Below are 24978 nucleotides of genomic sequence, written 5' to 3'. Positions count from 1 at the left end.
GCAGCCTACCAGGCTCCTCCGTTCATGGGATTTTCCAGGCAAAAGTACTGGAGTGGGGTGCCATTGCCTTCTCCTAATGGTAAAGCTAGTAGGGCTTAAAGATCATCCAGCTCAGTGGTTTTTAAAAACCAGTGTTTCTTCAGAATCGCCTGGGAACTGTTTCAGGATTACTGATTGTCCACTTTCCATAGACCACCAGCCTGTTGAGCAGGCAAAGCGAGGTTGATTAGATGTTCTGGGTGCTGGGTAAAACAGACCTGGGCAGTATCTCATAAGGGAAGTCAGGGCAGGACACTGGGAAGATTTGGGAACCTGAGGTGAGTGATTTCAAGGCAGGTCTTTTAAGGGAGGAGATGGTTGGGCTTTGGAACAGTTTATGACCTAATAGCTTGAGACTGGTGTGCTCATCAAGGCAGGCATATTAAAATGGATCTTGATAAGTAAGCTGTCAGTCATGGTTCATAGCCTTGCCCCACAGGAAGAGGAATGTCCAGAACATACAGCTAGCATATTCCTCCTGCTGGGTGTAGAACAGTCTAAGACAGGAACAGAAATGTATGTCTGTTTCTAGTATAGTTTAGCATGAAAAAAGAAGGGGGATTGTGTGGACTTCAGTTCTCAGGACCCAGGGGACAGCTGCTATGTGAGTCCTTGCCCCCTCCCCTGCCTTCTCAATCAGCTAGACCACCTGCGAATATGTTTTCTTTTCCATTTTGGTTCTCTGCATCAGAGTTCATTGAAAGAAAGGGCTTTATGTTTTGAAAGGAGTTCAAAAGCCAGATTTCCATAAAAATCTCCATTTAGAAAAGAGAATACAGACACCCAGAGCAGTGATACAGCTTGCTTGCCCACAGTCACCCCGTGGGTTCATAGAATGTAAGAGGAATGGCTCCGCCTTGTACCATGGCCCTGGGGAATTCAGGAGAGTGATGCGGGGCTCAGTCACAAGTCATCTCCCAAATCTCTGTGTGTGTGTGTGTGTGTGTGTGTGTGTGTGTGTGTGTGTGTGTGTGTGTGTGTGTGTTTGTGCGCGTGCGCACACACACGTGCGCTCAGTCATGTCTGACTCTTTGCAACCCCATGGACTGTAGCCCACCAGGCTCCTCTGTTTATGGAATTTTCCAGGCAGGGATACTGGAGTGGGTTGCCATTTCCTACTCCAGAGGATCTTCCCAACCCTGGGATTGAACCTGCATCTTTTGCGTCTCCTGCATTGGCAAGGGGATTCTTTAACACTGAGCCACCAAGGAAGCCTCAGTAGCACCCAGAAAAGGTGCCTCCCCCTGACATCACATCTGAAGGGGTCAGGAAGTTTTCTCAAGTCTTCTGTCTTTCCTTGTGGAAACATGTGGTCTCGAAGTGCTGTGGAAGAAGACAGGAAAGAGTTGACTTGCTGGCCCTGAACTTCAGAGCTATTGAAAACACAGGTCACATCCATGTACAGGCCATTGGCCCTAACCTGACTACAAGGGAGGCTGAGCAGCATAGAGAAGCCCAGGAAACATTCAGTGGACACTGACTCCCTCTGCCTCACTCCAGATTTGGGGGTGCACACATGCTCCATCTTCTGCTGTTTTTATCCCCTGGTTTCCAGAGGAGAAATTTCAAGAGCAGCAAGAATGAGCCAGTTGACAACCCCACACAGGCTGGTATTGATGTGGCCAGCACACAACTCTGCAGCTTCTCAAGGTCTCAGCAGTAAAGAATCTGCCTGCCAGTGAGAATGGGTTCAATTCCTGGGTCAGGAAGACCCCCCTGGAGAAGGAAATAGCAACCCATTCCAGTATTCTTGCCTGGAAATCCCATGAACAGTGGAGCCTGGTGGACTGCAGTTCAAGGGGTCGGAAAGAGTCAGACACAACTTAGCAACTGAAAAACAGTACATGACCCCAGATCTATTAGAGATTAGGGCTCCCATCTCCTGTTCTGTTAGGGAAAGAGACATGTCAGGAGGTCAAAGGCAGATAGCTGTGAGGGAGGAGACATCTATGCATTTTGCAGGGAAAGAGGCAGGATCAGGTGGGCAAGAAGTTGAAGTGTAGGAGATTGAAGGAAGATGGGTAAGATCTTAGTGAGAAAAATGGGATTAAAAGCACAGATAAAATGTTAGCAAGCAGAAGAGTGATGGGTTTATTTCTCTGCCTCTTACACAAAAGAAAGAATCAGGGAGTAGTTTATAGACTGTGAATATAAGGATCAGTGGAGCCTACAGGCAAAACCCGGGATTAGGGTGACAAATCCCAGTGCAAAGGAGCCGGGGAAGCATTGGCTCACGCTGAGGGGATAGGAGAAGAGCAGGGTGCTTAGGTGACCCGGATTTGCGTCAGATCCTGTGCTCCCCTGCCATCTCACCCCTCCTGGTTACCACTTTCCCTGCCTTCCCTCTGACTCGTGAGGTTGCGTGCTGGGCGCTTCCCCCTTGCCCACAACCTGTCCTGCTTCAGGGAGGCCAGTATGCTGCTCCTGTGTTGTCAGACTTTGGTGATCACTGCCTGGACCATTGTCCTGCCTTCGTCATCCCTCAGTAGCCTGCCTTGGCTCACCTGCTTCCAGAATTACTCCTGATGAATTTTTATGATAGCTATTTTTGATGCGGATCATTGTTAAAGTCTTTATTGAATTTGTTACAGTATCATTTCTGTTTCATGTTTTCGTTTTTTTGGTGACAAGACATGTGGGCATCTTAGTCCCCATCTGGGGATCAAACCCACATCTCCTACATTGGGAGGGGAAGTCCTAGCCAATGGACCACCAGAGAAATGCCCCAGGGAGCTCTTGTTAACACAGTAGTTGTCCCATCTGGACTCACGATAGTCCTCTTATCTACATGGCTACAATCCTCTGACAAGAATCGAACTTACTTTGATATTCATTCTAAGAAACAAGCAGAACGATCCAGCCTTCTTAGACAGGGCAGTGAGGCTGCCTGAGCTCATCTCCCAGCCCACCCCAGCCAACTTTGGGACTTGACGCTGATTACTTATTCTCTCTTGGCCTTCCTCATCCTTCCTCCGGAAGATGGGGTTAATAGGAGTTTCCACTTCATAGTGTGTTTCTAAGCATTAAAACTTGTTAAGGTGCGTCTCTGGCAGTCCAGTGGTTAAGACTGAGCTCCCAATGCAGGGGACATGGGTTCAACCCCTAGTGAGGAAACTATGATTCCTCATGCCTCATGGCACAGCCTAAAACATATATATCTGTATATATAGATATATGTATCTATCTATATATATATAGATACATATATATGGGTGTGTGTGTGTAGATACATATATCTTTATGTATATAAAGAGAAAGTCAATGCCCTAATTAATATAAAGTGAAAATGTTAGCCTCTCAGTCATGTCCTACTCTTTGTGACCCCATGGACAATAGCTGGCCAGGCTCCTCTGTCCATAGAATTCTCCAGGCAAGAAGACTGGAGTGGGTTTCCATTCCCTTCTCCCGGGATCGAACCTGGTCTCCTGCATTGCAGACAGATTCTTTACTGTGAACCATCAGGGAAGCCCAATTAAAATTAAAAAGGTGATTAAAAATAATATTATAAAAACTTGTTAATATTTTTAAAACATTAAGATAAAATAAAGCTAAAACTTGAAACAGTGGCAAGAATAATGTAACTGTTTATCACTGCTGTTATTGTTACACATAAGTAGCCCAATACAGGGTCAAGAGTGATAATGGTTTTATTATTTGTGCATTGTGAAAGTCTGCGTCACTGCTTTGCTGTATCCTCCTAGCACATAATTACTGGTCGATCATATTGTTATCTTGGTTATAGTGGCATTTCATTAAGTTCACTTATAAAAAGATATCTTCTGAGTTTGATGGAAATGGAAATGAGATTGCTGTGTTAGTTGCATTGCAGTTTTATGTTCTTGCCATGGGAAATTTTGCGACCAAAGAAGTGCTTTTATCTCAAGTTACAAGGGAAAGTTTTATTGAAGCCAGGATAAGGGGGAAATCTTGTCACACTGCCATCAGAATGCAAAGTCTTCACTCACACGTCCTGCTGCTTGTTTATATAAAGAAATCTCAGCGTCAGGTCACTGTGAGCAGAGACCATGGCATCTGAGATGAGCTCTTTGGAGGCTCAGAGGACCTTTGAGAGAAGGGCAGTTTCGTACAGTAAGATGGGAGGCTGAGTTGCTGCTTTTTGCTCTCAGCAAAGGCTTCTATTTGAAAGCAAACAAAGAAAGATGCAGGTGGTGAAGGGATGATGCTGTGGAATAGACCTAGGCAAGCTGAGATCAATCCAACTCAGGATGCATAGTTAGAATACTTACTCTGGCATTGACACAGTTTCAGCAATATCATCTATCTTGCCATTTCCCTATTCCTATCAAGCTTGAAGCCTTTAAAATACTGATGTGTTGCATCTTATGGGTGGAAATCTAGATTTAGGGAAAATGAACCCTCCCAGGGAGGCCAGGGAGCTCTGGGCTCCAACCACCTTGGAGTTATAGAGAAGCGAAAAGGCAGGGATCCCTGTCCTGACTGATCCTGCCTCCTGACCTGAGCACCCTCTTCCAACGGACTGACCGGACATCGAATTTTTATTCTTTTGTAATCATTCAACTTATAAAACCTAACAGAATAGATTACTTTTGCCTTTTTGGTACTTCATATAAATGGAATAATTCAATACATATTCTAATACATGATTTTTCCCCTCAACATTGCATTGGTGAGATTCACCCACAAGGTTGCGTGTGGTTTGAGATCATTGTTCACCGTAGAGAATACCATCACGTGAATACTACGGATGGGCATTTAATAGTTTCCATTTAGGCTTTTTGATTAATGTTGCTATCAATGTTGTAATACATGCCTTTTAAAAAACTATTGACTTGGCTGCTCCGGGTCTTAGTTTCTGCACATGGGGTCTCCCATCTTCCTGTGGCGTGTAGGGTCTTTGGAGCACAGTACCAGATGCTCAGTCGCTTCAGTTGTGTCTGACCCCGTGGACTGTGGCCCGCCAGGCTCCTCTGTCCAGGGAATCCTCCAGGTAAGAATACTGGTGTGGGTTGCTATTCCTCCTCTAGGGCATCTTTCTAGGGATCAAGCCCACATCTCCTGTGGCTCCTGCATTGGCAGGCGAATTCTTTACGACTGAGCCACTGGGGAAGCCCTTAGTTGTAGCATGCGGAATATTTTAGTTGTGGTATAAGAACTCTTAGTTGCAGCATAAGAACTCTTAGCTGTGGCATGTGTATGGGAACTAGTTCCCTGATCAGGGATCGAACCCTGGGCCCTGTGCAGTGGGAGTGCAGAGTCTTAGCCACTGGACTGCTAGGGAAGTTCCTAGTACATGTCTTTGGGTGAACGTACGTGCACATTTAGGGGGGACTATATGTATGTTCACTGGGGACACACATACATACACACATACTCCCTTCACACCTAGGAATGGAATTGCTGGGTCATGCAATATGCATATGTTCACCTTCAGTTGATGCTGGCAGTTTCATAAATGGGTCATATGGGAGTTCCATTTTCTTTCCATTCAACTGTTGTCTCCCTAGATCCTTCAGCCAGGCTGACAGACTGCACAAAGAATAAGCACATACAGCCTGGAACATGCAACCCTCCTTTCAGTAGGCAACTTCACATTCTGTTTAAAGTGGAAGCTAACATTGTGGCCATTCACCTCAGCTGCTGTCTGTCTGTCTGATGAGATTTGTCCTTGGAGACGTATATCAAATCCCTTATTATATAAACATGGATCAGATCTTTGGTTCTGGTTTTCTTTTGACCATTGAGAATCCTTTTGAGAGTGTATTTTTGATGATTACCATCAAAGGACAATTTCCTTGACCTGTTTATAACAGGAAGGGTGGAAGGATTGGAATGCCTTTCCTTGAGTTTGGATAAAACATTGGAGTTGGAAAATGAAGCAACTTTTTGGAGTGGGTAATCACTTTTTTTTTTTTTTTTTTTGAGGAGGAGGAGAGATGTGAAGAGCCTATTTAAGAAGCTTGCTATGTTGATGCCAGAAATCTCTTTCATTCTCTGCAAAATATTCATTCTAATCCCATTGTCCAATTGGGTGATAGTTGTTCACAATTTTAGAAGTCTCTGGATAGCTTCCACTGTGGATATTTGTTTGCATGTTTTTACAAGCAGAGTATTTTTTTGTGGAATGTTTGACAAACATTTGAAATAAAGAGTTTGAAGTTGAAGTTGTGGATACAGATGGCTAAGGTCACCATACAAATCAACCAGCAAGTAATATTTAAAGGTTTAAATTGGACGTAAATAAGTGCTTTAACTTTTCTTCCTCCTTTTGGAGTATTTCACTTCTATCTTCTAATGATTAAAAATATTTTTATTTGATTTGGGGCAAAAGACTTTTTAAAAAAATATAACATTCATATGTCATAGTAACTTCTCTACTTTTAAGGGAACTACTAAAATTTCTGTTTTCCATGCTGCCTTTTACTCATAAGTTAAGTTCTAGAAAGTAAAGATGACAGAAGCCAGTGGCTAGAAGTTGTCCTATGGGTAAGGGATTTCAAATGCCACTTTGCATAATTAACCTTCTTAAGAGTCTTAGAAACTGTGCTATGAAACCACTGGACTTAATAGATGCTTATTGGACAGTCGAGTCACCTGACCATCTTATGCCTCCCTAGTCAGAAGAGCAAGTTAATCATGTATGCAGCTATTTTGTAGCTAAATTTTTAGAAATGGAACAGTAGGTCAAAGAGTAACTGTGTTTAAAAATTTTTAGAACTGTTGCCAGATTGTGGTCCAGAAGGGTTGCATCACTATTCACTCTGTCCACAGTATACCAGAGTATCTCTTTCTCTCATCACCTCTTTAAAAATCTGTCACAAAAATAAATTGCTCTTGGCTTCTTTATAGAGCCTTCCTCTCACCAATACCACTTTGCATTTCCTTGGCATCTGTCTTCTTCTCAGTGGTTCATAATTTGTATATTTTTACAGCTTACTTATTTGTTGTGGGTTTTGGAATGCATAGGATTTTCTCTATTTCTGACTCTTTGCTACCCTATGGCCTGCAGCACGCCAGGCTTCTCTGTCCTTAACCATCTCCCAGAGTTTGTTCAAACTCATGTCTATTGAGTCAGTAATGCCATCCAAGCATCTCATCCTCTGTAGCCCCATTCTCCTCCTGCCTTCAATCTTTCCCAGCATCAGGGTCTTTTCCAATGAGTCAGCACTTTGCATCAGGTGGTCAAAGTTTTAAGTGTCAACTTGAGCCTCAGTCCTTCTAGTGAATATTCAGGACTGACTTCCTTTAGGACTGACTGGTTTGATCTCTTTGCTGTCTAAGGGATCTCAAGAGTTTTCTCCAGCATCACAGTTCAAAGGCATCTATTCTTCGGCCTTCAGCCTTCTTAATTATTCAGCTCTCACATCCATACATGACTACTGGATGTGTTTAAATCCTTGCTGTGCCACTTACTGTCTGTGTGATTATCTGGCAAGCAACTCATGTCTTCTGTAAATGGGGTAATAGTTGTACTTACTTCACAGATTTACCGTGTAGATCAAATGACTTAACATATACAACGTTCTTCTAATAGAATCTGGCTCAGGGCCATTATTATCAGTTTCTTAGTCCGTTGCTTCCTTTTCTTCAGTACACTTGACTATTCCATTGATATGAAGATGCAAATTCTGCTCTGAGTTCCTTCTGTAAGACTAGCTGAAATTTGGAGGCACAGGAAGGCAGTTTACTTGAAATGACTATTTTCTGCCTGAAAAAACAGGCAAGATGGTGCCAAAAGAAAGTGGAAGAGGGGATATATGTGTACATGTGGCTGATGCACTTTGCGGTACAGCAGAAACTAACCCAGCATTGTAAAGTGATTATACTTCAATAATAAATAAATTTTAATGGCTGTAATGAAGACCTTCTTCTACAGATGGAAAATGTTGACATTTAAGGCATAAGTGTAGACCATTAATGGACTCCACTGGTACTTTTTCCAACAGAAATAAAAGCAAAAATGGATTTACCAAAAAAAAAAAAAAAAGAAAGAAAGAAAAATTGCAAAGAAGGGATGCAAATGTTGCCTTGTCTATTTAAAAATATTGCCCGCATAAGCCTCTGTTTTTTAACTATTTGCTGAACACTGTGGCGAGCGTAAGGTATCCTCTTTCTTCCTCATCATGGCTCATCTGGAGCCTTCAGCAAGGAAATATAAGCCTTGCAAATCCCCATGATGTGAAGACAGGACAATCTTCTTTTGCAGGCTTCCCTGGCCAGTTTCACCTCTCTTGTGTGATGTGCACAAAAAAACGCCAAAAAGTATGTGATTTTTTTTCTTATTGATCTCTACTTAAACTTGACTTTCCAGCCTCTAAATCCATCTAATTCCTTTAACTCTGTGATGGGATGAAAATTGTATGCATGTTCTTAGATTTTTTCCCCCTCCCCAACCAGTAGATTAAAGATTCTGTTTCGGCAAGCTCAGTGACTCTCCCCGGCCCTCTGAGTAGGATTTAGTCCTATAGACTAGTCTCTGGAGGCTTATGTAATGTGGAATCAGGAGGCAGGTGGAAATGGAGAAGAATTTGGGCTTGGGCAATTTTGTAGGGATGCTATGAGCTTAAGAGATTGATCCTTGTCATGATGATTCATCACTGCACGTAAATTACTTGAGTTATTTTAAATGTATTTTGTTAGGGGCTGAACTGTGATCCTTTGTTCTCATCAAAATATTATTTTCAATGAATAAAACACATTCCAATAAAAATTATGATGACCATGTACAAGGTTTTAATTACTGCAGTAATGAGGAAACTGGGAAGATGACAAAGCTGATTCATAGGAGAACATGAGAAACTAGCATGTATCAGTATACAGCCAGTGAAGGAAGAAGAAAAAAGAACTCTGCAATCAAGAAGAAACAGCATTGAAATCGCTAAGTTTAATACACAACTAGTTCATTTCCTAAAGTGCAATAAAGCCATAACCTTTGGGGTTATCTTGTCTATTGAACAAAAAGCAATTGTAGTTTATAAGTTTTCTACAAACTAACATCTGTTTTTGTGTAGTTGTAAAATGCCTGGGCTCTTATCGGTGGTAAATAGTAAGCCAAACAAAGCTACATCTCTAAGCCTAGGGCCCAGCAAATCCTGGGTGGGCTTGTTAGACAACTGCCTCAGTTATCTTTTTGCTTTTCTTCCAAGTTTTGGATGCTTTTTCTTAATAGTCCTTTGTGTGGTCATAAACAGTCTTCTAAGATTGTTTTTGATTGCAAAAAGGCTAGTCTCGCTGGGTTTTGTGTTTTTTGCCTGCTTCCTTTTAAAAGGAGCAGCATGTATAACACATACCACCATTCTTGTTGTGCAGCCAACAAATCAAGAACCGTGAGAAGCCAAGCAATACAGAAGCCAGAGAATGAGCTTTGTCTTGGAAAGTTTGTAAAGAATCTAGGATTGCATCTCAATAACCTGTTATTCCAAGGATCATCTCGCTAAATGTCTGTTTGTTTTCATCATTTTTATATGCTGATCCCTTGGACAGCAAGGAAATCAAACCTGTCAGTCCTAAAGGAAATCAATCCTGAATATCATTGGAAGGATTGATGCTGAAGCTCCAATATTTTGGCCACCTGATGCAAAGAGCTGACTCTTTGGAAAAGACCTTGTTGCTGGGAAAGATTGAGGGCAGCAGGAGAAGAGGGTGACAGAGGATGAGATGGTTGGATAGCATCACCGACTCAAGGGACATACGTTTGAGCAAACTCTGGGAGATAGGGACAGGGAAGTCTGGTGTGCTATAGTCCTTGGGATTGCAAAGAGTCAGACATGACTTAGTGACTGAACAACAACACAGTATGTTATTTATTCCAAAGCAAGAAAAACAAAATTAAGGTGGTCATTTCCATCTGGATTTCATCCACAGTGCCTACAACTGCATATACATTTGCCATTTCTTGAGACACCACAAATTGCTAAAGTTCCTTGGCTGCCTGGAAGTGATTCTCCTTACTGCCTATAAGGCTAGACCCCTGTAAGCACATATCAGTTTCTCAGCTTGGCTTTATTGATGTTAGGTCCACTTGCAACATTCAGTTTTTGTTACTTGTCATACCAGGTGATATGAGATTTAACTCAGGTATGATACTCCATGTATGGCCCAAGATTACTAATCAATTTGTTGAATTACATCTGTGTTAAAAAGATCTTTTATAATATATGCAAATAGCATGTCTTGCCACAAGAGAGTAATAGCATTGGTACCAAGATGAAGAAGTGGATTGCTGGCATTTTCTCCATATAGTATGTGCCAAAAATGATTTGACTCTTAAAAAATACTTTGCCAGTAATACTTTTTTTCCTCTAAATTCATGGTGTTATCTTGAAAAAAATTACATCAAAAAGAGCTATCAAAAGAGAGCAGATACTTTATTCAAACAGAAGCCTACATGCCAAACAACACCAATGGCTTTGCTTCCCTTCACTTCTAGTTACCAGCATGATAATCCAATATTTAACAATAAATATGTCAAAAATCACATAATTGTAAGGAACTTTAATTCTTTCAGCACCCTGTTCTTTGTTTTTTCAAAATCAGGGCCATACAAAATCAGCGCAAAGCACAGAATATATTCTGGGGAGAAGCAAATCTCTATTATCTGAACAGATTACACAAAGGTGAAGAATACATTTAGTTACCTCTTGTTAAGAGCAGACAGAATATTCTAAGACTAATTTATCGTTTTAATGGGAAGAATATCATATTCTAATTTTGCATAGAATTTATGACCATTTTTAAAGTGAAAATTGAACCCAATTTTGTCAACATTTTAAACAAATTTCTTTTTTTCAGCCTTAAATTTGCAGATTTTATCAATGAAGGCAAAATTTCCTTTCTTTGAGCCCTCTGTATCCTGTTCCCATGTAGGTCTTGGCTTTTGCTAGCTTTTTTTCATATTCTAGCACAACCAGATATTTTACTCTAAGATAGAAATACTTTCCATTTTCATTTGTAAAACAAAACACACCCCATTATCTTGTATATGTGCATAAGAGGTTGCTTCAGTCATGTCCAACTCTTTGCAATGCTATGGACTGTAGCCTGCCAGGCTCCTCTGTCCATGGGATTCTCCAGGCAAGAAGATTGGAGTGGTTGCCATTTCCTCCTCCAGGGGATCTTCCTGACCCAGGGATTGGACCTTTTGTCTCTTGTATCTCCTGTGTTGACAGGTGGATTCTTTACTACCAGCACTGCCTGGGAAGCCCATCTTGTATACATGTAAACCTATTTCTTAGGTACTATTGTTCTCAGTGTAGTCTCAACCACTGATCTTATTTATAGCTTTTAATTAAAGTAACTCATTTTTATTTCATAGTGAAAACTGGGACATAATAGTTAAGAACTAACCCTCTGTTATACAGAAGCATCCTAGTAGACTAGCAAAGTTGATGAACATATAACACAATGTACTGAGGCATACGCATCTGCTTTACATGTATATGTGCCAGGAGCTTACAGCTTCAGTTCTACAATTTGGTGAAATGCAGATAGAGACACAGATATAGTCAAACCAACCAACCACCTCCTGTTTAGAGTTTAAAAAAAAAAAGCCCTGAAAGTCAGCAGAGCTTGAGGATGAATAATTACTCTCCATTTTTTAAAAAAAGCTTTTCTCATAGCATATCAATAGCCGTAGGCCATTACTTAGTCAGACATTCAGATACAAACAAGCGATAGCACAGCCAACGTCCACACCCAGGGTTTTGGTCTCTACCTGGGGGACAGGTGTCCAGCCAAGTTGCCCACACTCTCACTTTGGAAAGGAGATCATTGTCAAACAAGATCTTTAGGACACTCACACTCTGAATGATGAGCAGAATCACTAGACCTCAACATTTTTTTTCTTTTTTTTTTTTTTTTTGCAGATTTCAGAAATGATTTTTCTTCTATTAACCAGTGGGTTTTTCGAATAACTAATCATATTGCCCTTTTCTCAGTAATGACTAAAACTGAAGCCAAGTTTGTAGACCAAACAAAGCCAGGAAAGACAGAAGATAAGAACCATGTTTTAAATTAGTCTCATTGGGTTATAAATGGAAAAGGGAAGAAAAAGACATAGTGTCAGGATGATGTGACTTGAGAGACCCTACTGGTCCTTGGGGCTTCCCAGGGGGCAGCATGGTAAAGAAGCCACCATGTGCAGGAGACACGAGACAGGTTTGATCCCTGGGTCAGGAAGATTCCTTGGAGTAGGAAATGGCAACCTGCTCCAGTTTTCTTGCCTGGAAAATTCCATGGGCAGGGGGGCCTGGCTAGCTGATGGGGTCACAAAGAGTCGGACACTACTGAACGCACACACACATCATTTTTCACTCTTTTTACCTTCTCCCTTTTATTTTTTCTTGCTGTCTTCTAATTTATCTTGTCATAGTGTCTGTAACTGGATGGCACATTAACTCCTTTGTGAAATAATCAGGGTATATATATAGATATAGATTAGATATATATAATATAAAATTATCATACTAGATCGATTTCTGTATTTCTGTTTGTGATGCACCTGTAGTTTTGAGGATTGAAAGTGCTTTGGAATGAACAAGAAAAACTTGTTCTAGCTTTAAATCTGTACTTTCTAAAAACTCTTGTGAGGATGGATAATGATATTATTTTGTATGTTGGTGGTTTTTGTTTTTTTGTTCTGTTTTTGCTTCCCTAGAACTTGATTTCCTAAGCAGTGAGCTAATAGGACTCACTACTGCTGCTGACTGGACACATTTATATACAATAAATCTTGATAAAACAATATGCAGTGGAGTACATGTATAGCTCCCTGATTGGCCCTTTTCATAATACTGATTGTTCCCTTTGTTGCGTTGTGCTACGAATCAAGCTCTAAGAAGTGGGTGGAAAGCATCTCCTTAGTTTCAGAAACATCAATTCAGAGTCTCAAGGCCCCAGATTATGGGCCTTCCACAATTACAAATCTCCTGTGGAATTTGGGTATTTGACTAGTATTTGTTAAAAATCAAGATGAAAATCCCTGCTGAGTCCCAAATTTATTTTGAAATGAGGCCAAATTCCATGAATCCAGCCAGGTCTCCTTGTTCTGCGATGAACTGCTGTTGGGTCCAGGCCGTGACCCAGTGGTCCACAAGCAACCTTGTGATTTTAAGCACCAGATGTTGTGTTGAATGAGCCAAAGTCCCAGCGTCCAGCAAGAAGACATTGAGTTAGCTTATCTCATCTGGATTCATCTCTTGGTCTAAGAGGGACTCAGTAGGTCCAAGAGGAATGAGGTTTAAGTTGAGAGGCCAAACTAGTTCATCTTTGCTAGTTTAATACATAAATCATCACAGCTTCTCATTTACCTTCAGTGATCTTGGCCTTGGCTTTGCGTTGTCAAACCTCATGGATTCTCTTTCTTACCTCTGATACTCCTGAAATCTATGGAACCTCTTCACTCACACTCACCTGAATTCTCACAGCTTAGTGCTGTAAACCCATCCAACCCCTGCAAGAGGCCCTTCTTCAAAGACAAGGATTTCAGGATTTTCTTTTCCCAATCTGCTTTCTCTCCTCTAGGCAGTTCTTTTCCACCCCCAGTTCCCTCATCTATCTTTGAAGCCCACCCCTGAAGGGCGTTTAAAAAGTCTTTAGTTCTGTAGGGGCAGTATGTGATTTGGGGGATATGTTGAATACATCTCTCAGCATCCAAAGCCCAATTTGGTATTAACTGGGTCTTTTTAGTTTTCCAGCCAGTTTTTATTTATTTGCTCAATTATTAATAGTAGTAACATTCATTAACTTTTTAGTATGTCAACTACTATTATAGGTATTTTCACATCAAGTCATTAATGTTTGTAATAGTTCCAAAAGTTACATTCCAAGGTCTTCCCAATGCACAGATGAGGAAACTGAGGCAGAGAGAATACAAATAAATTACCCAGAGTCACTCAGGAGTTAACTAAGAAGTTGTGCTAATTTGGTTTTGAAGGTCTGCACATGAACCTCATTCTATGCTCAAAACTAAGATTACAATACTGTTCTCTGTACGCGTCCTCCAGGTCATTCCATCTCTCCATGGTCTATTGTATTCTTATTGTTTAAGTAGTATTTGCACCTCTGAATTTGAAAAGACAATACATACTGCAACTCTCGCAGATATTTTCAAAGAGGAGACTAGAAGAGCAATGAGGAAGGCAATGATGATGTTTACTTCCTGGCATTTGTTTTCCATTTTGTCTCTGTGGGAGGATGTTGCTTATGTATCTGTGGACATAATTCCAGTCTTTCAGAGACTGAAGGTAGGGAGTGGTGTTTGGAAGGTCTTGTGTATTTGGAAGGGCACCAGAATCTATCTGTGTAGCACAATCCCCAAGTTTGTGCCAACTAAGCTCAGCAAGGGCTTTAATTTAGAATTTTCTCAGTCTCTTGTGCATGCAAAGTATGTCATATGTGTTTCAAAATAATCATTGAAAAGGAAGCGCAGACAGTAGGTCAGCTGTAAAAATTGTGTGCTATCTAACAATAGCGCCAGGTTGCCAATGGTTTTTACCCCTGGGGGGGAATCAGTAACAAAGTGCCTTGGAAAGTTCTATGTTCTTTGGAAGTGGAAGCTGGGGTGGGGCTGAAAGGGGAAAGAAGATTCAGGGTCTGGGGAATAATCTGAGTAGGGTGAGTCAGTTACTCATCAGACTCTGAATTGAATGCGAAGGGCTTTGTCTGGCAGGATCCTAAGTTGGGGATAAAGCCAACTTAGAAGGCAGACCATGGCATTTGAAGATGATGAGGGTGCAAGTTTTTAGAAATCTTCAGTGTAGGAGAGAGGAGGCAGCAATGAGCACATCATTTCTAAGGCGCTTCCTTGGTTGTCATCTCTCAAAGGTATGTATCATCTAGCCCTGCCCTTGGTCCAGGGTAATCTCTTGTCACTTGCTCCACATTCACCGTGTCCCAGTTGATCTTTCTGATAGTTTCTCATTTCTGTTATAAGAATTCACACTTGATCTTTCCTTTGTCTGGAATATTCTCCATCTATGTCTGCACATGGGCTTCTTATCATCTAAGTTTCAGCTTAAGTGCCACACCCTTGAAGTGTTTTTTTCCTGATCATGGGTGCATGCGTGCTAAGTTGCTTCAGTCGTGTCTAACTCTTTGCAACCCTAAGAACTGCAGCCCACCAGGCTCCTCTGTCCATGGGATTCTCCAAGCAACAATACTGGAGTGGGCTGCTATGCCTTGGTCCAGGGATCTTCCTGACCCCACCCTCTCTGCCAGCATTGGCAGGCAGGTTCTTTACCACTAGCACCACCTGGGAAGTCCTTTTCCTGATCACCCTATCTAAAATACACTCTTCTCCTCAGTTCAGTTTAGTCACTCAATCGTGTCCAACTCTGTAACCCCATAGACTACAGCACACCAGGCTTCCCTGTCCATCACCAACTCTCAGAGCCTACTCAAACTCATATCCATCATGTTGGTGATACCATCCAACCATCTCCTCCTCTGTCATCCCCTTCTACTACTGCCTTCAATCTTTCTCAGCATCAGGGTCTTTTCCAATGAGTCGGTTCTTCACATCAGGTGGCGAAAATATTGGAGTTTCAGCTTCAGCATCAGTCCTTCCAAAGAATATTCAGGACTGATTTCCTTTAGGATTGACTGGTTTGATCTCCTTGCAGTCCAAAGGACTCTCAAGAGTCTTCTCCAACACCACAGCTCAAAAGCATCAATTCTTTGGCACTCAGCTTTCTTTATAGTCCAACTCTCACATCCATACATGACTACTGGAAAACCATAGCCTTAACTAGACAGATGTTTGTTGGTAAAGTATGTCTCTGCTTTTTAATATGCTATCTAGGTTGGTCACAGCTTTTCTTCCAAGGAGCAAACATCTTTTAATTTCATGGCTGCAATCACCATCTGCAGTGATTTTGGAACCCCAAAAAATAAAGTCTGTCTCTGTTTCCACTGTTTCCCCATCTATTTGCCATGAAGTGATGGGACCAGATGCCATAATCATAGCTTTCTGAATGTTGATTTTTAAGCCAACTTTTTCACTCTGCTCTTTCACTTTCATCAAGAGGCTCTTTAGTTCTTCACTTTCTGCCATAAGGGTGGTGTCATCTGCATATCTGAGGTTATTGACATTTCTCCTGGCAATCTTGATTCCAGCTTGTGCTTCATCCAGCCCAGCATTTTACATGATGTACTCTCTATATAAATAAGCAGGGTGACAATATACAGCCTTGACATACTTCTTTTCCTATTTGGAACCAGTCTGTTGTTCCATGTCCAGTTCTACATGTTGCTTCTTGACCTACATACAGATTTCTCAGGAGGCAGGTCAGGTGGTCTGGTATTCCCATCTCTTTAAGAATTTTCTATATATTCCAGCAGTCTTCTTGTCATATCTTTGCTTGTGCATGTGGCAACCTCTGATCTGTTTGATTGTCTCATTTATAGTGACTTGTCATCTTCAGATTCTAAACTCCACAAGGCCAGAGACCCTGTCAGTATTGACCTAATCTTTACTTCTCATTTAAAAATCGTTTCAAGATGTATGAATGTATGGACTTAATCTTAAAATGTAAAACTATAATATTATTAAGAAAAAAAACAGGAGAAAACCTTTGGGATCCAGGACTAGGGGGGGAATTCAACAAGAGAAAGATGAGCACAAGGACTTCTTTGATGATTGAGAAGGCAGGTGCAGACCCTCATAGACTCCTGATCACCACTGAGGCCATGAATACTGTAGCAAAAGAAAGAATATCCTGCAGTGAAGCTGGACTGATTCTAGAACAAATGCTGGAAGTTGTATTATATAAATTATCGATATCAATGCCTTTATCATTTGGCCAATTCTCTTTCTCTTGTAAAGGAAATAAAACTGTCTAAGGGGAGAATGATGCCCTGGTTATGTACCAGGTTGAACTTTGTGCTTGTTAAGGTTCCATGAGCATAGTCATTAAGTGTCAAGTTAATAATACTTCTGTGAGATGGCTTATGGGAGACTTAATCTATCTGTTTTTAGCCATCTGTGAATGCCCAGAGAATCCATTTGATCTAGTGCATGTACTACAACATCCTTTAAAGATTGTGGTTGGTGGTTGTCACTGTCCTTTAAATTGATATTAGCAGGAAAGTTGAAAAAGGAAAATGACAGGAATGTTTTGGTTTTGTGGCTGTAGGGGATTTTCCATCTTCCTTTCAAATGGCTTAAGGCCATTTAAGGCTATGGGAAAGGTCCTGCACTGATGGTTATGAAGTTTATATCTCCATATTTTATTCCCACAAGTTAGGTCTCCAGTTGGCAATGGAACTCAGACACTGGCCCCAATTGCCAGTTCTGATTGTGGTTATTTGGAAGGTCAAGGCTATGGGTTATCTTTTGCTTTTATGGCCATCTTTTAAATTTTTTTTACTTTTCTTCTATATTTTTGAGCATGTAGAATCTGAGAAGAGCTTCTCACTAATTATAGACATCCAAATTTGGATAACTTCTTACTGATCCAAACTTGCTCTCAGGGGCTATGCTGGGTCAAGGTAGGGATGGGTGAGGGGGTTGTTAATGCCACTTAAAGGGAAACTCAAAGAAGTAAACCCTGTCTGTAATGCAGATGATACCACTGTAATGGCAGAAAGCAAAGAGGAATTAAAAAGCCTCTTGATGAGAGTGAAAAATCTAGCTTAAAACTCAACATTCAAAAAACTAAGATCATGGCACCCAGTCCCATCACTTCATGGCAAATAGATGGGGGTGGAAAACATGACAGATTTTATTTTATGGGGTTTGAAAATCACTGCAGACAGTGACTACAACCATGAAATTAAGCGACACTTGCTCTTTGGAAGAAAAACTATGACAAACCTAGATAGCATATTAAAAAGCAGAGACATCACTTTGGAAACAAAGATCCATATAGTCAAAGCCATGGTTTTTCCAATGGTCATTTATGGATGTGAGAGTTGGACCATAAAAGAAGGCTGAGTGTGAAAGAATTCATGCTTTTGAACTGTGATGTTGGAGAAGACTCTTGAGAGTCCCTTGGACTGCAAGGAGATCAAACCAGTCAATCCCAAAGGAAATCAACCCTGAATATTCTTTGGAAGGACTGATGCTGAGGCTAAAGCTCCAATACTTTGACCCCCTGATGCAAAGAGATGACTCATTGAAAAAGAGCCTGATGCTGGGAAAGATTGAAGGCAAAGGGAAAAGGGGGCAACAGAGGATGAGATGGTTGAATGGTGTCATTGTCTCAATAGACATGCATTTGAGCAAACTCCAGGAGATAGTGAAGGACAGGGAAGCCTGGCATGCTGCAGTCCGTGGGTTCATGAAGAGTCACACATGACTTAGCAACTGAACAGCATCAGCAGTGCACTGTAGTTTGGTTCCTGTTGTGGCATACTTGAGAACACCCTTCCTTTTAAAGGCTGACTACTATTCCATTGTATGTATTTACTGTTGTGTTGTGTTAGTCACTCAGTCGTGTCCAACTCCCTGCAACCCCACGAACTGCAAACCGCCAGGCTCCTCTATCCATGGAATTCTCCAGACAAGAATACTGGAGTGGGTTGCCATTTCCTTCTCCATGTATTTACTATGTTTTGTTTATTTGTTTATCTCTCTGACAATGTAGGAAGTTACTTTTTAAAATAAATCTCAGTGTTGGAAATTTACCCATCTCTCTTTCTCTTCTGCCAAAAAGAGCTTGAAAAAACAGTGAGTAAAAATTATTGCTTCTGAATTCTGCTTCCTTGTCACTTTGCTCTAGTGGGTGAGTAACTGGCATATTCTACAAAGTGAGGGCAGAGGTGGGATTGAGTCATGGCTTTCCCCAGCCAGTGGAATTAAATAAGACTTAACTGAAAATGAGAGGAACTGGAGTTTTGACCTGTAATGAACATCATGTCTTTCATTGCAAATAGGAATAAAGAAAACAATACTTATTGTGACTCTGGGACATGCCAGGCATTATGCTTGAGGTTCATTCCACATTCTAATTTATTCCTCCCTAGAGCAATTCTGTAAGTCAGACTTTAGACAAAACAGCAATAATGAAAAGGCCTTGGACTAATATACAAGTACCTTGAGCTCTACACAAGTGCTATGCAATAAAAAAACATACTGGGAGTCACAGATGCAAATGGCATATGTAGCTCTCAATTTCCTAGCAGCCAAGATTAAAAAAAAGAGAGAAATAATGAAAGGAAACAAGTGAAATTCATTTTAATCACTTACTTGGCCTGAGATATCTGGAATTTTATTATTTCAGCATGTAATCAATGTAAATTGTTAATGTGATAATTTGCATTTTTTTTGGTTGCCAACTCTTTGGAATCCAGGGTGTATTGTACATTTACAGCACATTTCAGTTTTGACTTGTCATGTGTTAAGTGCTCTATCACCACATGTGGCTGGTGACTGTGTATCGTCCTGTGCTTCTCTGGGCCATGGTGTTCTTTCCACTTCACCCCAGTGAGTGTGTATTCCTTAATGGACATACTAGCTCATAACTTCCAAGCTCTCTACCGGTCACTTACTTTCATAGAAGAATCACTGCCTTATTACTTAGAGGGAATATTTCCTTTTATTCCCCTTAATTTTGCATTTTTCCCAGGTCTATTTCTCTACCTTTGGAGAACCAGGAAATGAATGAATAGACAAATTGGGTAGATTTATACTTCTCAATAATTACATAGGTGATTATTATGTCATTGCTGTTGCTAGGGGAGCATTTTAGATGGTTGGGAGAATAGCCTCTGGTTACTTGGTTAAAAGGACAGACATTAACAAGAGAATTAGAGAGGAAAGTCAGAAAAATGTTGCTATTAAATTATAAAATTGCGGTACAGAATATAAAAGGAAAAGTCTTCACCATATTTTTGAAGTTTATCTTTCTAACTATAAAAGCAATATAGAAAGTACAATAGAGTGCATAGAACAAAAAATGACCCACAATCTCACTTTCTCTAATGAGCTTCTGAGAAATTTCAAAACTAGAGGGAATTTCAAAACTAGACTCCTATTTTGTGGGTTCCCTTGTCCTTTAGAGTGAGGAAGACACCTCACTTCAAAATAGTGTTTCCTTTGGGAAACCGAACTTGCCCAGTTTGGGCATGTGTGCGTGTTCGTTGTTAGTACTGCTTTGGGGTTGGGAGCTGGAGGTGGGTGAATGTGCTGACAGAAGCATAGAAGTTGAGAAGGAGGAGCAAATGACTGTTAAGGTGATGGCTCATTTGATGTTGAATGACTTGTCTCCTGAATGAATGAAAGGGTCCCAAGGAAAGTAAGAGGAGTTTGAGTTCAGTATTTATGGGATATGGGTCTTCTATCGGAACCAGGCCCTGACCATCAACTGGTGGCCTTGAGTATCCTGGGCTGTAGCCCTGGTGCTGCATGGATAGATTCTGATTCTCTCTGTGAGTGACTTTCTCTTGGTCCAGGACATGCCTGTCGCAGGTTTCCAGATCATTCGTCTTCTTTGGGCCGTTGACACCTTCAGCATTTGAAATACACATGATCTTGAACAACACAGGAGTTGGAAGTACTGACCCCTGTGCAGCTGACCCCTGTACTGCTATCTCTGCCCCCCAGAAATGGAGCTGTTTGATGACTCACCCACAGGTAGGAAGCTGAAACCGTTTGGATAGAATCAGAACTCAAACCCTAGTTTTGTTGATTCCATACGTTGTGATCTCTAGCTGAAAGAAAACTCTGCCCCCCGCCGCCGCCACTTAGTTAATTTAAAGAGTTGTTCTTCGCTTCCCTTTACTCAGATAGTAAAGAATCTACCTGCAATGTGGGAAATGTGGGCTAGATCCCTGGGTTGGGAATATCCCCTGGAGGAGGGCATGGCAACCCACTCCAGTATTCTTGCCTGGAGAATCCCCATGGACAGAGGAGCCTGGCGGGCTACAGTCCATGAGGTTTCGAAGAGTCGGACACTACTGAGCGACTGAGCACAGGACAAAATGAAAATATAAGTGCTGTGTTTGAAAAAATCCCATGTGTAAGTGGATTGGTGCAGTTCAAACCTGTGTTGTTCAGGGATCAACTGTATTCAACAGGCAACTCCTCCCCAAAATGAGGAGGAGCGACAACATGAAGGGGGACTCGTGATGCTGACATGGTCCTTGCCTGGTACTGACCCTGGCAGGGAGGGCTTGCCTGCTAATGCCATGGTCCTTCTCCAGTGTCTGCCCCTTAACAGGACTCATCCTGTGTAGGCAGGCCAGGGTGACTTTGAAGCCTGTCATCAGACCAGTGAAGGATGTAGCCTGTCACCCTGGATGTATCCTTTGTCTTCAGACAGCTATTTCAGACCAGTTCAGCACTTACAAATTCATGAATCTCGTGGAGCCCAAACGAACCCTTTGGGTGGTATATGTACTTGCAGCTTCTCTAAGGTAGTACTCATCTTTGTCACTGTACCAAAATCGGGCCAAAAGGGACTCACATTTGATGAATGAATAATAAAACTCAGATTAGATTTACTAGAATGTGAATACCAATACTTCCTGTTTTCTTTACCTCTCTATGCACAACCCTACTCCCACAAATCATTATTAAGTGAATGAATCCATATACTCATTCAGTAAATATTTGTTGCCTATTAAAGGATGCCAGGGTCTAGACTGAGTCTTGAGTTACACAGATGACTGAGACACTGGTTCAGTTCTTCCTTGTATAGAAAGGCTTCCTTCTCAGGATGTTGCTCTCCAAAATGGCAGGCTCATCCACATAGAACGGAAATTAAATGAAACACAGAACTTTGAAATAAAGGAATTAACAATAACAAATCCATTTACTTGCTTATTTGATAATAGATAAATGCCCTTGATTCACAACATAAATAATATCCTGACCTTTATTAGAAAAAAGCAAACTGCAGAATCCCTCTTTTTGTCACTAGTCACAAGAGCAAATTGATCCATGATTGCAACTGATACAACAATGTCCCCTAATGTTATAATTGGTATCTCCTGAGTTCTCCTTGCCCTGAATTCCTTTCTCAGATCTGTGATGTCCCAGAGAGCTAAGGAAAAAAAAACCAACAACAACAGTGTATTCATTGCCTTTAGAGTATTTAGAAAACAAATTCTTATAACACATTGGGAAACTCTATACTCTGTAATGTTTCCTTATTAAAGAGACATTTTTATAAAGTAAATGTCCTAGTGAGGCTGAGTTTTATCTTGAAAAATGACACAAAGATATTGGAGACTAGGAGCCCCTAGGCTCTACTTCCAGTATGGAAAACCTAAAAGTTCTGGATAAAGAGCTTTGAAAGAAAGAGTCCTTTCCTTTAAATACAGATAATGGAGTGGACATGAACACGAGTAAATTTCTCAGAAGGAAAGAGAAAAGGAGGGAGGGAAAAAGGAAGGAAAGAAGGAAAGGCAATAAAAGAAAAGAGGGGAAAATGAGAATACAGATACCAGAGGTTAACCAAATGCTGCATACAGTGGCTTCCTGGAGCTCTGAGCTTTGGAGTTTGAGCGTCCACAGGTCAAGTCCTGAGGACGAGTTTCTGAGATCACAGAAGGTGGTGAGGTATAGAGAGACTCATGCATGAAGCCCCAACTTTGAAAACGTGTCATTCTCAGGGAATGGGTGTGCTAGGAACCAAACCAACCAAGCTATAAAAAAAATACCCACAGAGGAAAATTGTAAAGAAATGTCCCAATTTTGGCCCAGGGCTGGGTGGAGGAAGGCCATGTACTCTGCCAGGAGAATAACAGAACATTTTGAAGCCTGTACAATCTAAGTTGCTATAGTAAAATATTTATGCAAGAGGTTATATTGATGTAAAATTAAGCATTAGTAAGAGGGAAAGAATTGCAAATACATCCATACATATGTATGTTGTACACGCATGCTTATGTAAATATGATATAAATATAATAAAAAGGATCTCGTCAGGTTGGAATTGTTCTGTTGCTGTCTCTCAAAAGCGGGGCAGATGGTTTCTCAGGGTCACTGTAATCTCTTTCTCTGATTAGTACACTCAAAGATTTCTTTACTCTTGACTTATAGCCTGACTGTTGCTTTCTTGCCAAGTTAACATTTTTTATTCAAGGACTCTGGGGGTGCAGGAAGAGCTTATTCAAGGACTCTGGGGGTGCAAAAGAGCTTAGACCTGTTAAAGTCCTGGAGTCAAGTTGGTGAAATATCAAGCAGTTATGTGTGATCTGAGAGGTAGCAGCAGCGAAAGTAGCTGACTGTTACGTTTCTTATTAACAGACACACTGAGCCTCTGATGCCAGTGGGTAGAGTGTTAATAAATGAACTATCTGCTAGGCATCACCCAGAATTTTCTTGCTGCATTTAAAAATGCATGTGAATTGAAGTTCCCAAGCAGTCAACCTTGGTACTTTCAGATCTCTTAAGAAAACCATACATAGAACTCATGGAATTGTTTTCTCCAGAATAAGAGTACACATGTAAACTTTATGAATATAGTGTTTCTAGAGGCTGTTGTGTGGGTCAGTCTTATTCCTGCTAGCGACAGAGTGGAGGTACTAAAAGAGAACCCACTAGTTATTTATGTTTAATCAACTTGCTGAGCTGAGGGTTTAGAGCAAATGTTACCATTTGGAGAAGAAAGCAGCTCGTTTCCGGAGTTGTAGATGAGGAGAGATGCTTACAAACATGGAGGGGTGGTTAATCATCATATCACTCAGGATATGTTTATGTGTAGCAGAAAACCCCGTGTAAGTTTTATTTATTTAAAATATTTTTATTGAGTGCAAAGAACTATGTTTTTAGATACTGGAGATAAAGGAGCAAACAAAACAGCCCTCTTTAATTCTAGTTGAAAAATGAACCTTTATTCATCATTCACTTGAGTGGAATCTGGAGATAAAATGTCCGAGGCTGATATAGTGCTCCACAGTCATCAGGAATTCAGACTCCTATCATCTGTCTTCCATCTTGTTCCATCTTCTTGGATATCTGGCTTCTACTTCCTTATCCAGACCATCCCAATGCAGACTAGGAAGGAGGAAGAAGAGAAGTATCCATGGCTTCCCTTTAAATTCTGTAAGTTTCATGTAACACTGCCTCGTATCCCATTGGTCAGAATTTAACCACAAAGGAGGCTGGGACATTTAGTTTTTCTTCTAGGAGGTCAGCTGCCCAGCAAAAATGCAAGGAGGAAAAACAGATATTGGGGCAACTGGTAGTCTGACACAGTCAGCATAAAGGCAAGCAGAAATTGCCTTAGACATGATATGGTATTTGACATGGTAGTTTTAAGGACCTGATAGAGATGGAACAAATGGAGAAGGGAAACTTTGAGGGTACTCACCTTAGGTTGCCCGCCACCTTAGAGTGGCCTGGATCTGTTTGGAGAGCACCAATTCTTTTTTCTTTCTGTGTCAATGATTGGCTGTAGGTTCATGTGAGCATTGACAAAAGCCTGTTAAGTAGCTTGTACCATATTTATTGAGCATGTAATATATTTAGAGAGCTCAGTAATCTTTAAAAAGTACAGCCAGAAAATGTAGGGAGGTAGATGTGGAGTTTCAGAGTGGCCCTTTCCTTGGAAGGTCCTGCTGAAGCTGAACACCAGCCCTAGGTAAATGGTAAGATGGTCCCATGCTGGTCCATCACTCATATCCCCACAGATGGAAGAGAGCTTCATTTTCCAAGAGACTCATCTCCAGTCTCCTCCACTGCCTCAGTGGCTCTACTTATGTAATAGGTCTTTCTGGTTCATCAATATGTAAACCTTCATTAAAACCTCAGAAGAAAGCATAAGCTACTTAAAGCAACCTGGATTTCTGTTCTCATTCTGTAGCTTCTGGGCAAAACATTTTTCTCCGTTTATTTTCATGCAGATAATTTTAGAGTAACAGATTCTTATAAGGTAAGGAGATCAGTCCTGGGTGTTCATTGGAAGGACTGATGTTGAAACTGAAACTACAATACTTTGGCCACCTCATGTGAAGAGCTGACTCATTTGAAAAGACCCTGATGCTAGGAAAGATTGAGGGCAGGAGGAGAAGGGG

The 24978-nt window shown here is 41.1% G+C and overlaps 1 protein-coding gene across 1 annotated transcript in view; it reads left to right on the top strand.

Annotated features, from left to right (window-relative positions):
• Positions 1-24978, top strand: part of ADAMTS12 (ADAM metallopeptidase with thrombospondin type 1 motif 12) — a 377986-nt gene that overhangs the window by 163082 nt on the left and 189926 nt on the right. The window lies entirely within an intron of this gene.

This window comes from Muntiacus reevesi, chromosome 14 (genome assembly GCF_963930625.1).
Source record: "Muntiacus reevesi chromosome 14, mMunRee1.1, whole genome shotgun sequence".
NCBI classification, from domain to species: Eukaryota; Metazoa; Chordata; class Mammalia; order Artiodactyla; family Cervidae; genus Muntiacus; species Muntiacus reevesi.
The sequence above is the reverse complement of the archived record's forward strand: the minus strand, read 5'-3'. Positions and strand labels throughout refer to the sequence as shown.